A 13071-nucleotide genomic window follows, 5' to 3' on the forward strand; every position below is an offset into this window, starting at 1 on the left:
TTTAAAATTCGCTTATTTTTGTTGTGGTTTTTCTTGAACTAATCATATAGTAGAAAAAACCGCGATGGAAACCCCCCTGCTAGGATGGGCAGGATGGAAAAATGTTTTTTTCCTGATGAAAATAAAAACAAGTTATATTTATCGATAATATAGTCGAAATTGAAGAAACTATTAAACTTTCTAATGAATTCCAAGATCTTGCCGAAGTTTTTTCAAAAAAGAAAAGAGATACTTTACTACCGCGACGAAAAAAAGATATAAAAATCCCGATATTATCAAAAGCTTAGCTTATTTGAAAACTATTAAAGTTAATAAGCGAAGAACACCTTAAGATCCTTAAACTTTAAATTAAAGAAAATATAACTAAAGAATTTATTCGAAGATTTAATAGCTTATAAAAAATATTTATTCTATTTATCCCTAAAAAAGATAGCAGACTACGACTCTGCGTAGATTGAAGAAAACTTAATGTTATTATTATTAAAAATCGATGCCTTCTGTTACGAATCGATAAAATCCTAAATCGATTTAAAAAAACTAAATACTTTACTCGATTAGATATTTATAACGCTTATAATCGTATCAGAATAGCTGAAAGAAACGAAGAAAAAACAGTTTTTCGCATTAAATATAGACATTTCGAGTTCTAAGTGATATATTTTAAATTAATAAACGCTTCAGCTATTTTTCAAGTCTATATTAACGAAGTTTTACGATCCTTTTTAGACGAATTCTATGTAATTTACTTCGATGATATCTGTATTTATAGTAACTCAAGAGAAGAATATATTTGTTATATAAAAAAGGTTATTAAAATATTGTAAAAAGTAGAACTTTATATTAAACTTTTTAAATGCGAATTCTTTATTAAAGAAACCGAGTTTCTAGAATACATTGTTAGGAGCAATGGAATTAAAATAAACTTCGCTAAAATTTAAAATATATTTGATTAAGAAGAATCGAAAGAAGAACTTATATTAGAAAAAAAACACATTTCCATCCTGCTCCATCCTGCCCATCCTAAGGCAAGATGGGTAAGATGAGTAGAATAGAAACCTGCCTTTCAGGTAGAGCCCTTCTATCCTAAGAAGCTTTTTTTATTCTAAGGAGCCCTTTCTATTCTAAGGAGCCCTTTCTATTTTAAGGAGCCCGTTCTATTTTAAGAAAGGCTTATATTAAATGAAGTAGTTTTCATCTTAAGAAATAATTTATATCCTAAGAAACGATTTTCATCTTAAAAATAATCTTTATCGGATATATCTTATTCGAATCTACGGAGGCACTATATACGATTATCTAAGATAATAAAAATATAGTTGAAAAAATTACAATAAATATTAAACTTTTTAGTCGGATATTTTATAAGAACTAGACTACACGTTTCGTGACGGGAAAGATATATACAGGGCTATAATATTATTAAATAAATAAGAAATTAATAATTTAATTAAGGGTATCAAGTTCAAAATAAAAAGAAAGGGGGGAAAATATATCGACTTTTTAGAAATTTTTAGTAGTATTTTCTAGATCTATACGGGCCTTTCGTAAATTATCGGTATTTTTCACTGATTTAATATTTTTTTTAATTTATAAAACTAAAGTATCCTCTATATTTAATAATTTTTGAGTATCCTCTAGAATGTTAACGACGTAATATTTATCTTTAAAGATCCCGAATGCGTTTAATTTCTGCTTGATCGGTATTAATAGTATTAATATAATATTAGTTTAATATAATTCTCGACGAGTTTTTTAGAATTCTAAATAGATTATATATTGATCTGAAGTGACTCTGTGTTAGCCTCGTATCTTTATAAATAGATAGATTTTACTTACGTTGTTTATTTAAAGATTTTAAAATATAATTTAAATCGATAGTACTGGTTTCGAGTCTTTTTAAAGCTCTTTATAGAACTGTAGCGATTTAGAAAATAGTAATATTATTTATTTTTCGATATAGCGTCGGATTTTTGACCTAATAACTATTAGAAGTATTATAGAAATATCGAATTAGTACTTAAAGTATAACTAGAGAAGAGAATAGTGGCGAATTCGGCTTCTACTAAGGTTAGTATAAAACTGCTACGGTTTTAAATATTTAGTTAACTTATATTCCAGAAATCCTTCTTAGAAAGAAATCTATTTTTTTTAAAAAGATATTTAACTTATTTTACTCGAGCCGGTATAGAGAAGGGAAGAATATATTCAGACTCGATAATCTTTTAAATAACGTTTATTATATGATCTCGAAAACTTAAAAGAAACTGTTTAATTTATATTTGAACTGATTTTAGAAAAGAAGCCGAAGTAAGACTATAAAAGATAAATATTTACTTTTAAATATCTCGAACCTCTTCAGTGTCCGAGAATGGATTTTTTGTAATATAATAAACATGAAAATTTATACAAATAAAATTAAAATATTTAATATATATCGATGGAATGTTCGTCGTCTTAGTTCGATTTTTACGAGAATAACTTACGACTAAAGCTGTCTTAAATAGTTCTGTACAACCCGATTAAAAAATAGATTGAGATAGTGTAATACTGAAGACTTTAAATGCTGCTCGAGTGATTATTGTCAGGTTTAAATTTGCTTATATCAGTTTAGTACGGGCTTATATAAAAATAAAAGAATTATTTAAATATTAACTTACTTAACCTTTCTAATAAACGACGTTCCGTCTTTTTCTCTAATTGATATTGTTGAAATGTCAGAATTGTGGATGACTCTATTAAAATCTCTTATAGTTTTGCTAGTTCTGCTGATTTTGCTATAGGCTCTGTGTTTGCTTCTACCTAGCTTGCTGGTTTTGCTGAAGGCTTCGTATCCGCCTCTGCCGAATTGTTTAAAATAGCTTTAAAAAAAATTAGTTCCTATATAAAAGGTGAATAAAGAATAAAGACGGATTAGTACTCCGCTAGTCCCGGTCAGTGATAGGAACGGGCTATTATATTTTAAGAAATAATCGTATTAAATCTTTCCGAGATAAGTTTAAAAACTTCTCTATTTCTACTATAGAGAATATATCGACTTTCGAGGTTTCTGTACGGGTTGTTAATAGTATTATTAGTGCTGATTCTCGATATATCGCTTTTATCCGGGCCTTGATTTGTTTTTTAGTGACTTTAGTATTTTTAGTTTGTGGCTTTCTAGGTATGATAGAGGCTTGTTCAGGTACTATACGTACTGACTAATAATAAAGACTAAATTTTGAAGATTTAATAAAATGATAAAGATGTCTCGGTTCGATGTCGACATATAGTAAAACTTTACGAATATTCTAATGATTATTTAAAGAAAAATGGAAAAAAAAACTAAATATCTTAATTTGATATGTGAAATGTAATATGTGATATCTTTTTTGAGTAAAATGTTAAAGCGCTGTGCAGATCTTAATCGAATAATAATATTTTTATTACTAAACTATTATTGCGAGCTTAGTATTCTATAAAAATACTATATACAGAAATATTGATTAATCGAACTGCTAATCAACGTAGTTCTGAAGTTCTTTCTAGTTGAGTTATATAGGTCTTGAGCAGTTTTCATTTCAAATATATAAAATATATATATAAAGTTTAAAAATAATCCAATCTTTTAATATAATATAATTAAATAAAATCTGGGGCATCAAGCTAGGGTCGACGTGTTAGAAGTAGTGAATTAGCTTCATCAGCTCTATGAAGAACTACAACTAAATATGCGGCCTTTAAATTTTGACAACGAATTAATTAAGTTAAAACATTTGCATTGATACGTAAATGCATACCAGCAGAAACTATATTGATACGCAAATGTATATTAACAAGAACTATATTGATTCTTTCACTAATTATTATAACCGTTGCTACAAGTTTATTTTCTGGTAGATTATATTCTATCGTTCTATCCTTCGTGAACCTTTAGATTGACTTTGGCTCTTCATCGACCTAAAGAAAATTGTTGAAGAGTGATTTCAAATTAGTTAAAGTTAGCTATTTGAGTAAACTAGTGAATTTAGCGATGTCTGCTGTATTATATCGGAAATCTGTTAAAGTAGTTAACGAATTTTCGGTAACTAAAATACTAAAATTAATATTTAGTTCGACTAACTAGCCTAGTACTAACTTTAAAGGGTTGTAAACAGTTTAAACCTGTTTTTTAGCCCGGTCTATAAATAAATTATATTAGTTTTAGATTTTAAAAAAAACTTAAGTAGATAGAAAGGCCTGAACGGATTTTTAGAAAACTTATTAAGTTCTTTTTAGTTTAGTTCTAGATTAACTAAGAGTTTTAATTCTCTCTTCCTTGTCCTTTTAAGGACTTTTTGACTTAGATAAAGCTAATCAAGCGCTTTAACTGCTGCGTTAGAGTTCGCATTGGTACTATTAGTAATAGTATCCTTAATAGAAGCCCTAGCTTTTAAAATCTTAGCTTTTTCTTTCGACTTTAGCTTTTTATTGAAAGCGGTTACTATCTCGTTAATAGCGTGAATCTTCGTCTCGCGGGCTTGTATAGCCGCTTTATAGTCATCGTCGTTATCTGGATTAATAGTAGCGAAAAAAGGGTTATTAAGCTCTTTTGTAATATAAGCAAAATAAAGAAGAAGATGAACTTTTTTAAAAATCGCTGGTTAAATAGTTCCAGTACTAGCCTTAGTTTTTGTGAAGACAGGCGGTGTTTAACTTTTAAAAATCTATTCGACGTCTTTACATAACGCTAGTTATACTAAATTAAAGCTGGCTTTAAATATTAAAAATTCGGTTCAAATTTAATTAACTATTTATAATTACAAAGAGATTTTAAATTTAACTATACGAAAATTATAATCTCCGTCTGCCATCTTATATAATCAGGTAGGAGGGGCTTTAATTTTAAAGTCTTAATTTAAAATCTAGGTAATTTTGCAGGTTATGATATAGTTTTAGTGCGAAAATATATGATTTCGAAAAAAAGATTTATAAAATTAATAGAATAAGTTTTAGTATTTTAAAAAAAAAGCTTCAGTTTATCATACATGATTAAAAAAAATCTGAATATTATTAACTATGCATGTATATATTGTATATTGCTTCAGAGATACAGCCACGGGCTGCTAGAGCTATATACTGTAGAACATGAAAATGATAGCTTATATTGAATCCTTAGATTTTAAAAAAAGCTTATATAGCGCTATAAAAGCTCTCATACTGCTTCTCGCCCGACGGAACGATCTTACGTAGTATTTCTTACTTTTATACTTCTAATTAAAAACTTAGTTTTCTAGTTAAAGTAAATATTAATCTATAGAGTAAATATATCTGAAGGCCTCGCTAGCTTGCTTAAGTCTAAAAATTCTCTTTCTAGATTTTTTAAGGTCCTATATCGGCCTCCTCCAGATTCTATAAATATACTAAAATAAAGATCGGAATGAATGTTAGGAATTATATTATAGTATTATATTTTAAGATCGATAAAAATCTATGATTAGTCTGTAATTATCGAATCTTTAAACCTCATATCTCGCCACACTCGCCTTTTATAATTGTTAATGGTTCTACAGCTCGTAAGTACGCTGGAAAGTATGTAGGTCTGTATATATATGATTAATAATCGATCGTCTAGATCCCAACACATCGTAAATCCGCCTATATTTATAGAACGGTACGTATAGACCCGGCACTACACTTTATACAATATATCGTAATACCCCAACTCGTATATAAGGCGTAGACAGTAAAAATCACTATATTACGATATATCTTATAACTTCGCATAATTATAATCCAACAGGATCTACGACACAAACCATAGTAACCTCAATGCTCTATTATATTTAACCTATTATAGTTTCATCTAATCGTAGTACTTGCGCAGCTCGTAGTATAAAGCCACTTAATTATAAAAAACGCGTAATCTCTCAATTATAAAGTATAAAATTATTGCGTTTACAACAATACGCTTCAACGTCTTATAATAGCATAACTACTATAATAGCCTATAGAACCAACTGTTCCGTACAAATATTAGATTAGGCTATACACTTACTAGCGCTTATTATATTAATACAGATTCATGCTTTGCAGCGAACAGTTATAAATCACCGTACATGCTATTACATATAAAAATCTTTATAACTCTAGAATCATAATCTAGGACATACGTAGCTCTAGAGCTGTAGAAACGTCTATTACAGTTATACAATTTACCAGATTTCATACCACATCCCCAGCTTAGAGCCATACTGTACAGCTCTAAAATTAGTATAAATATCTAAAGCTATTTTGGAGAAAGAGAAGTACTTAACTAGCTATTATCCACCTTATTTACTTTCCATTCTTTCATATTCTCAGCTTCGTTCATAGCCCCAGCTTCATTATTACTATTATATTATTTTATACCTTTACAGCCTTATAGCATTATTATGTCTGCTACTGTTGCCAGTCACCTTGCTCGTATGAATACTATTCTCGCCAATTCGGCATCATATATTTGTGCCGTACCTTGTCAGCGGTACTTCGATAACAGTTATCTATATATTATATCTCCGAATACGCGCAGTAATAAGTGCAGTTCCTATACAAAGGTAAACTCTTTATGCACGTAATATAAATTCTATAATCCTATGCGTTTAAAAGATAAATACTAATTTATATTAAGCACAGAACATTAGGGCTCCTCGCGCTTCTAGACCGGAACGCAGTTTTGTCGTCTATAATCCGCCAGCACTTATAATCATTCCCAGAGATCCTGTCATGTATCAGACTACAGCTCCACAGGCGCACAGGCATAGCACTAATACGCCAAATACCCTCCATAGCGTAGCTCTTAGTGGCCCTCCACCGTTATCAAATGACTGTATTATCGCTAGAGCAGTATAAAGGCCAACATTAGCAGATAGCACGCCTATACCTTAGCTTACCCACCTTCCTGCCAACCTAGACGTACGGGATTTACAGAACCAGTTAACTACAGCTAATGCAACTTTGACTACAGTTAATACAACCTTAACTACTTCTAATATAGCACTGGCAGCTGCTAATGCGGCTCTAGCAGCGCACAAAAGAGGTGCAGGTAATAGAGTTAGTAGAGCTGGTAGCGCTAAAGGAGCAGTAAATAGGAGTACTACCCATACTTAGATTATCGCTGCAATTAACGCGACACGAGGTATTCCAGGCGGTGCAGCTCCCCTGCCTACTTTACAAGATATAATAGCGGAATTAGCCCATTTACGCAGCCGTACGGATATGTAGGTTATAGCTCTAATTCCTAGACAATACGTTAACTAATTTAAAATAAATTTAAAATGCAAAATTATGTGCAAGCGAAAGACGCTGCCGCTGAAAGCGTAGCCTTTCCGCCTTAGTGTTTTGAGGGCCTTATTCTTCGTTCGTTTATTCTGCGCGACTATTCATTTTATCTGAGATTTTATACAATATAAAGTAAAATAATATTCTCATTCTTTTAATCGAGTAAGCCTATGCGTGTAAAATAATAATTATACGAGCTGATTGGTAGGGACTTAGTTAACGTATTTGCTAGTAACTCTTTAGAGCCACGATGTTTTAATCTAAAGATATTATTTCTTATTTTTTCTTTAATTTAGAAGTATTGCAGATTATAATACTTTATCTTCTATTAGTTATTACCTGTTATGTTTACGGTTATAACGGCAGTATTATCCATATATAGAACTATAGAGAGTAAAAAGAGCGTTATCTATAATTAAAACAATTCGAAGATTAAGGATAATAGTTTCCGAAGCCAAATTCCTTTAATTTTTATATAATTAGAAGCTATTACTTTTACTTTAGTTAAAGATTTCGTAATAATCGATTGCAGTTTACTATTTTATAAAATAATACTACCTCTTAGTAGGTACACGTAGTTAGATGTTAACTTTTGTATAATATCCTCTAACCTATAAATTTATGCCTAATTTAAATTACTATACCTCTCTAATAATAGAGGTAGATCTTTCTTATTGACTATTTTACTATTATAATAAAGTAACTACCTATAAATAGTAGACAGGTATTAGTAAGTTTATATTACTACTTTCCAATATTCCTTCGTAAACGTATAGGTATACTGCCCTAACTTTACAACCGTATATATTAAGTTAGGTCGACTATCTTATATAATATAATTTAACGAGCCAATTATACTTCAATAGATTTTATAATCTTTTTTATTAAATATAAGCCAGAAAGTATCTTTCGATAATCGTACGCCAAAATCTATAGAGATCTGTCTTAACTTACTATTAAGCATGCTAAAACGATCTAGAATACTTTTATAGTATTTTTCTTAATCTATTTATAACGTCTTAGAAGTACGATTCCTTCGTATTCGTAAGCCTAAAAATTGTTTAGCTTCATTTATATCTTTAATTTCGTACATTTTCATTAGGTACGCTTTCGTTTGTTATATTATAGTTATATCTTTTAAAAAGATTAGGAAGTTATTAACGTATATAACTATAATCATACCTTTGTAAAAGTATAGGTATTTATCTATTTTGCTTTTTATTATTTTGTATAGAAACTCTTCGCCTGTAAGCGTATTATTTAAATCTTCGTTTTATAGGTATGAAGCTTGTTTTAAGCTATATAATGATTTTAGTAGAAGCAGTGTTATAACTCTAGTTAGCGCTTTATAACTTGCCGGTAGAGCGATAGATGTTCTCTTTTATAAAGGTAGAGAAGTATTTAAAAACGCTGTTTTAACATTTAGTTAGTAAACTTCTAAGTTTAGAATTGCAGTAATTACTAGTAAGACTCGTACGATACGTAAGTTAATAACTAGCGCATATGTTTCTATATAATAAATGCTATAACGCTGTTTGTAGCCTTTTATTACTAATCTAGCTTTATATAATATTCCCGAATCTGTATATTTTTTAGTGAAGATTTAGCGCGTATTTATTAATTTAATACCGTGCGGTACTTCTGAAAGCGTAGTTTATATCTTATTATCGGTAAGCGATTTTATTTCTCTTTAAATTATAGTTAGCTAGCTTTCTTTTTCTTTACTAGCTATAGCTTTATCATAAGATTGTGGTAGATCGAGGTTAATTAAGGTATTTTCTGCGATTACAAAAGCAGTAACCTCGATAGTTTTTATGTACTATAAGTATCTGATTTTAGAGGATTAAGTAATCGTAGTATGTAATGTATATATTTTCTTTATTTCTCTTAATCTTTTACTGCGTTGTAGTGCGGCTTACTTTTTTACTTGTCTAGCTTTAGTAGTTTTATTGTTGATTATTTTGTTTACGATTATTAGGTTATCTGGCTTTCTTTACTATTAAACAGATAGAGTATTAATTATTACTATAAAATTTAGCTTTTTAGCAGGTTAGCTTTTTGGTAACATGGTACTGATATGCTGTTAGTTATCGTCGTATATCTCTTTAACGTTAAGCTTATTCTGTAACTCTATATTTTGCGGATTAGGAAGTATAGGTACTAATAAGACTGAGGTAACGTATAACTTCTTTTAGTAGCTGGAATTTGGGAAGTATGCTTTATAGCTTTCTCGTATGGGAGCAGAACTATCGACGAATACTACGTCTCTAACTATAGAGACGTACTTCTTTGAGATGTTCTAGACTCTATACTGTTTTAAGGTACGAGTATATTCTAGAAATATGCTTTTCTATGCTCTGTGCTGGCTGAAGATCTTCTTGCGTTTCTTCTTAGATACTGTAACGTACACTAGATAGCTAAATGGGTGTATACGAGTATAATTGATAGGGTTTCTATTAAGTTATTCTTCTAAGGATTTAGACGTCTGTTCTTTTTTCTGCTTGGGGGGTACTAGTCTGTTACTTGTAAAGTAGGCTGCAGATAAAGCTTCTAGCTAGAATATTTCTGATAAACTAGATTTTATTAGAATTACAGTAGTAAGTTCTCGTAGCGTTTATATTACTTTTTTAGCTATACCGTTCTGCTCGTATATATATAGGGCGGAAGATTTAATTTCGATATTATATTTTATATAGAAGATTTGTATTTCTTTTTGTATAAACTCTTTTACATTATTAAAGCGTATAGCTATTACTTTAGATTATCGACTATATTTATATTTTATTATTATTATGAATTGAATAAAACGTATTCGATATTCTGAACGACTTATAAAGAACCTTATCTATTTATAGTAAGTAGCCTCGTTTATGATTACAAGCATATACTTTGCTTGTTAATATAACTTAGCTGTAAAATCCAAATAATATTTATGTAGTAAAGCTGTTACAAATAGTCCTACTATATCTATATATATACGCTTTAAGGAATATGATTTCTTAAAGGTAGTAGGATCTAGATTTAGACGTATATTAGCTTTAAATAAGAAGTATAGCTCGTAAATTAGATTCCTTTACTTTTTAGAAAGTACTTCAATTCTAGCTTGAGCTATACTTCTACAAATTACTTTTTAACCAACATAATTCAGTTTCCTATGCTATTTTAATAATTTCGTAACTTCAGTTAAGAAGGTATAATCTGTAGTTATTCGATACGTTAACAACGTTATAGCTTCTAAAATGAAGAATCTGTTTTATACCTTCTCAAGCACATAACATTTATTACTACTTTTTAGTACGTAGAAGCCTATTTCTTTATCAAAAATTAACTATACTATAATAAAACCGTCTTTCTTAAGAATATTGCTTTAAGGTGTAAAATATACGTCTATCTCTCTTTTCTACAGTTTCTTGATAAAATATAAGTTTAGAGCTATCTAAAGCGCGTATAATATATCGTATACCTTTAGGATAGTAATATCAATTTCTATAATAAAAATTCTATATTTTTAAACAGGTATAATTAAATTATCCCCTAACCTTATCTTTCTCTTTATATCGAAAGAAACGTAAGTTTTAAATATAAATAAATCGTAATCCTTATAAATCTAGTCGCTTACGCCTAAGTCTATATGCTATAATTCTTCAGAAGTACCTTTACAGACATTTCTTTTGATATTAACTCTATATACCGTTATTACGTCATAAAATTCAGAAACTATAAGATAAGAAAAAACGTTCTTCTTAATTCTCCAGTTTGGAAGTCTAAATTCTAAATACTTAACAAAGCAACGTTCTTCTAGGTAGCTTATGTCTCCACAAGTACTATATAAAAAGTAGATTATCTTATTCTTCTTCTAAAGGGTTATATTTCTAGCGCCAAAGTTAAAACCTGCGTTTTCCTCAGTATTAAAGCGAACCCTTTTTTTTGTATTACCCTCCTCAGTTTTATTATCCTGATTAATCGTACGTTTAAACTTCCGTTTATTTCCCTTATATGCTGCCAAGCTAGTAGCGTCCATAGCTAGTAACGGCATAGACGCAGAAGGAGCTTAAGGTTTAGCACCCTTCTTTTCTGACTTTCCACGTTTACAAACATTACGTCCATAATAAAACAAGGTTATTTACTTAAGAATATAATCTCTCAAACATTCGATTATATATACCGTTTTATCAGTAATATTCGTCGTATAAAACTATATAATCGTATAAATATTGAGATACTAATCTCTAATTTCGTCTAATACCCCTCTAACAGCATTAATAAGACTTAATTATAGAAAAGTAGAAGGTGAGATATCACTTCTTTCCTTTTATATCGATATAACTATTTCGAAGTAACGCGAAATAGCTGTATACATATCATATTTCTCCAACTATACAGTAAAGGAGAAAAGACGATTCTTAAATACGTTTATAATACCTTCGATATTAAATTTATACCTCTCCTTAAGTAAATCTATTATAGCTTTAGGTAATAAGCTGGTAAAGATATTATATATATCGTTATAAACCGATTTTTATATAATACCGCCAGCGAATGACTTAACTGCTTTATACTTATCTAACAATTTAGCGTTTACAACGTCTACTATTTTAGTAGTAGACGGAGAGGTTTTAACTTATTCCTTAGCATCTTATAAAAATTCTGAGGTACTAACTGGTAGCGCTATAGAAGTATCGGCAATAAACTTTAATAGCCTATAGCTATACTTTATATACAATCTTAGCACCTGCTTAATTTTATCGAGTCAGACTTGGTAGTTACGGCTATTTGCGACCAAAGTAAATCTGCTTAAAAAGATAACAAATATAGACATTACATTCTAAAAAGTATATTATACAGCGTTATATCAGAAGTTTAAAAAGCAAAGTAATCTTTGCGATTCTCAAATTACGATCAATAAAAGTCTGCAGATACTACGATAAAACGTGAAAACAGCTAAAGTACGTTATACTTAGTTAGTAGATACTCTTCCTAGAATCAGGAAGTCATACTAATAACGTGTTAATAGTTCTACAGCTCGTAAGTACGCTGGAAAGTATGTAGGTCTATATATGTATGATTGATGATCGATCGTCTAGATCCCAACACATCGTAGATCCGCCTGTATTTATAGAGCGGTACGTATAGACCCGGCACTACGCCTTATACGGTATATCGCAACAATAATAAATCGGTAATATTATGTCTTTAGACCTTAGGAAACCGGCTAGAACTCTTAATAATCTTTTTAAGTATCGTATTTATCTTCGAGCCCCATTTAGATCTTTTAAATAGTACGAAAAATATATTGAAACAGAACATTAATCCTTCATTTTTATATTATTAGAAAGCGAAGTAAATTAAACTATTATCTTTTAAGAAATATTGTTAGTAGACGCGAATAATATCGAGGAAGACCTAGATCACTCGAAAGTGATTCCGGAGAGCTCTTTTATACGAAATAACAAAATATTAAAAGATTTAAGTACTTGATAATCTAATTAATTAGAATTTTTTATTCCTAGACTGTCTCTCTTAGTTAAGAATATAAGAGCTCTATTTGGTACCTTCTTAGATCCGATAATCGCTTAGATAAAAAATAATCTATAATTCCCTTTTACTAACTTAGAGAATTTTAAATTAGCAAAATAATTTATCGAAAAAAATATTTCTTAAACGATAATTAATCAGTATTTTAATCACGAGATAAATTCAGATATTAAAAATATCGATATAAAGTTATTCGAGTCTGCTTATAGCCTCCGTCAAATAATTTAGAAAATGGATAAAAGTTTTAAAATAAATTTATTCAAA

Source organism: Arthrobotrys flagrans, assembly GCF_004000055.1.
Source record: "Arthrobotrys flagrans strain CBS H-5679 chromosome Unknown unitig_9, whole genome shotgun sequence".
Taxonomy (NCBI): domain Eukaryota; kingdom Fungi; phylum Ascomycota; class Orbiliomycetes; order Orbiliales; family Orbiliaceae; genus Arthrobotrys; species Arthrobotrys flagrans.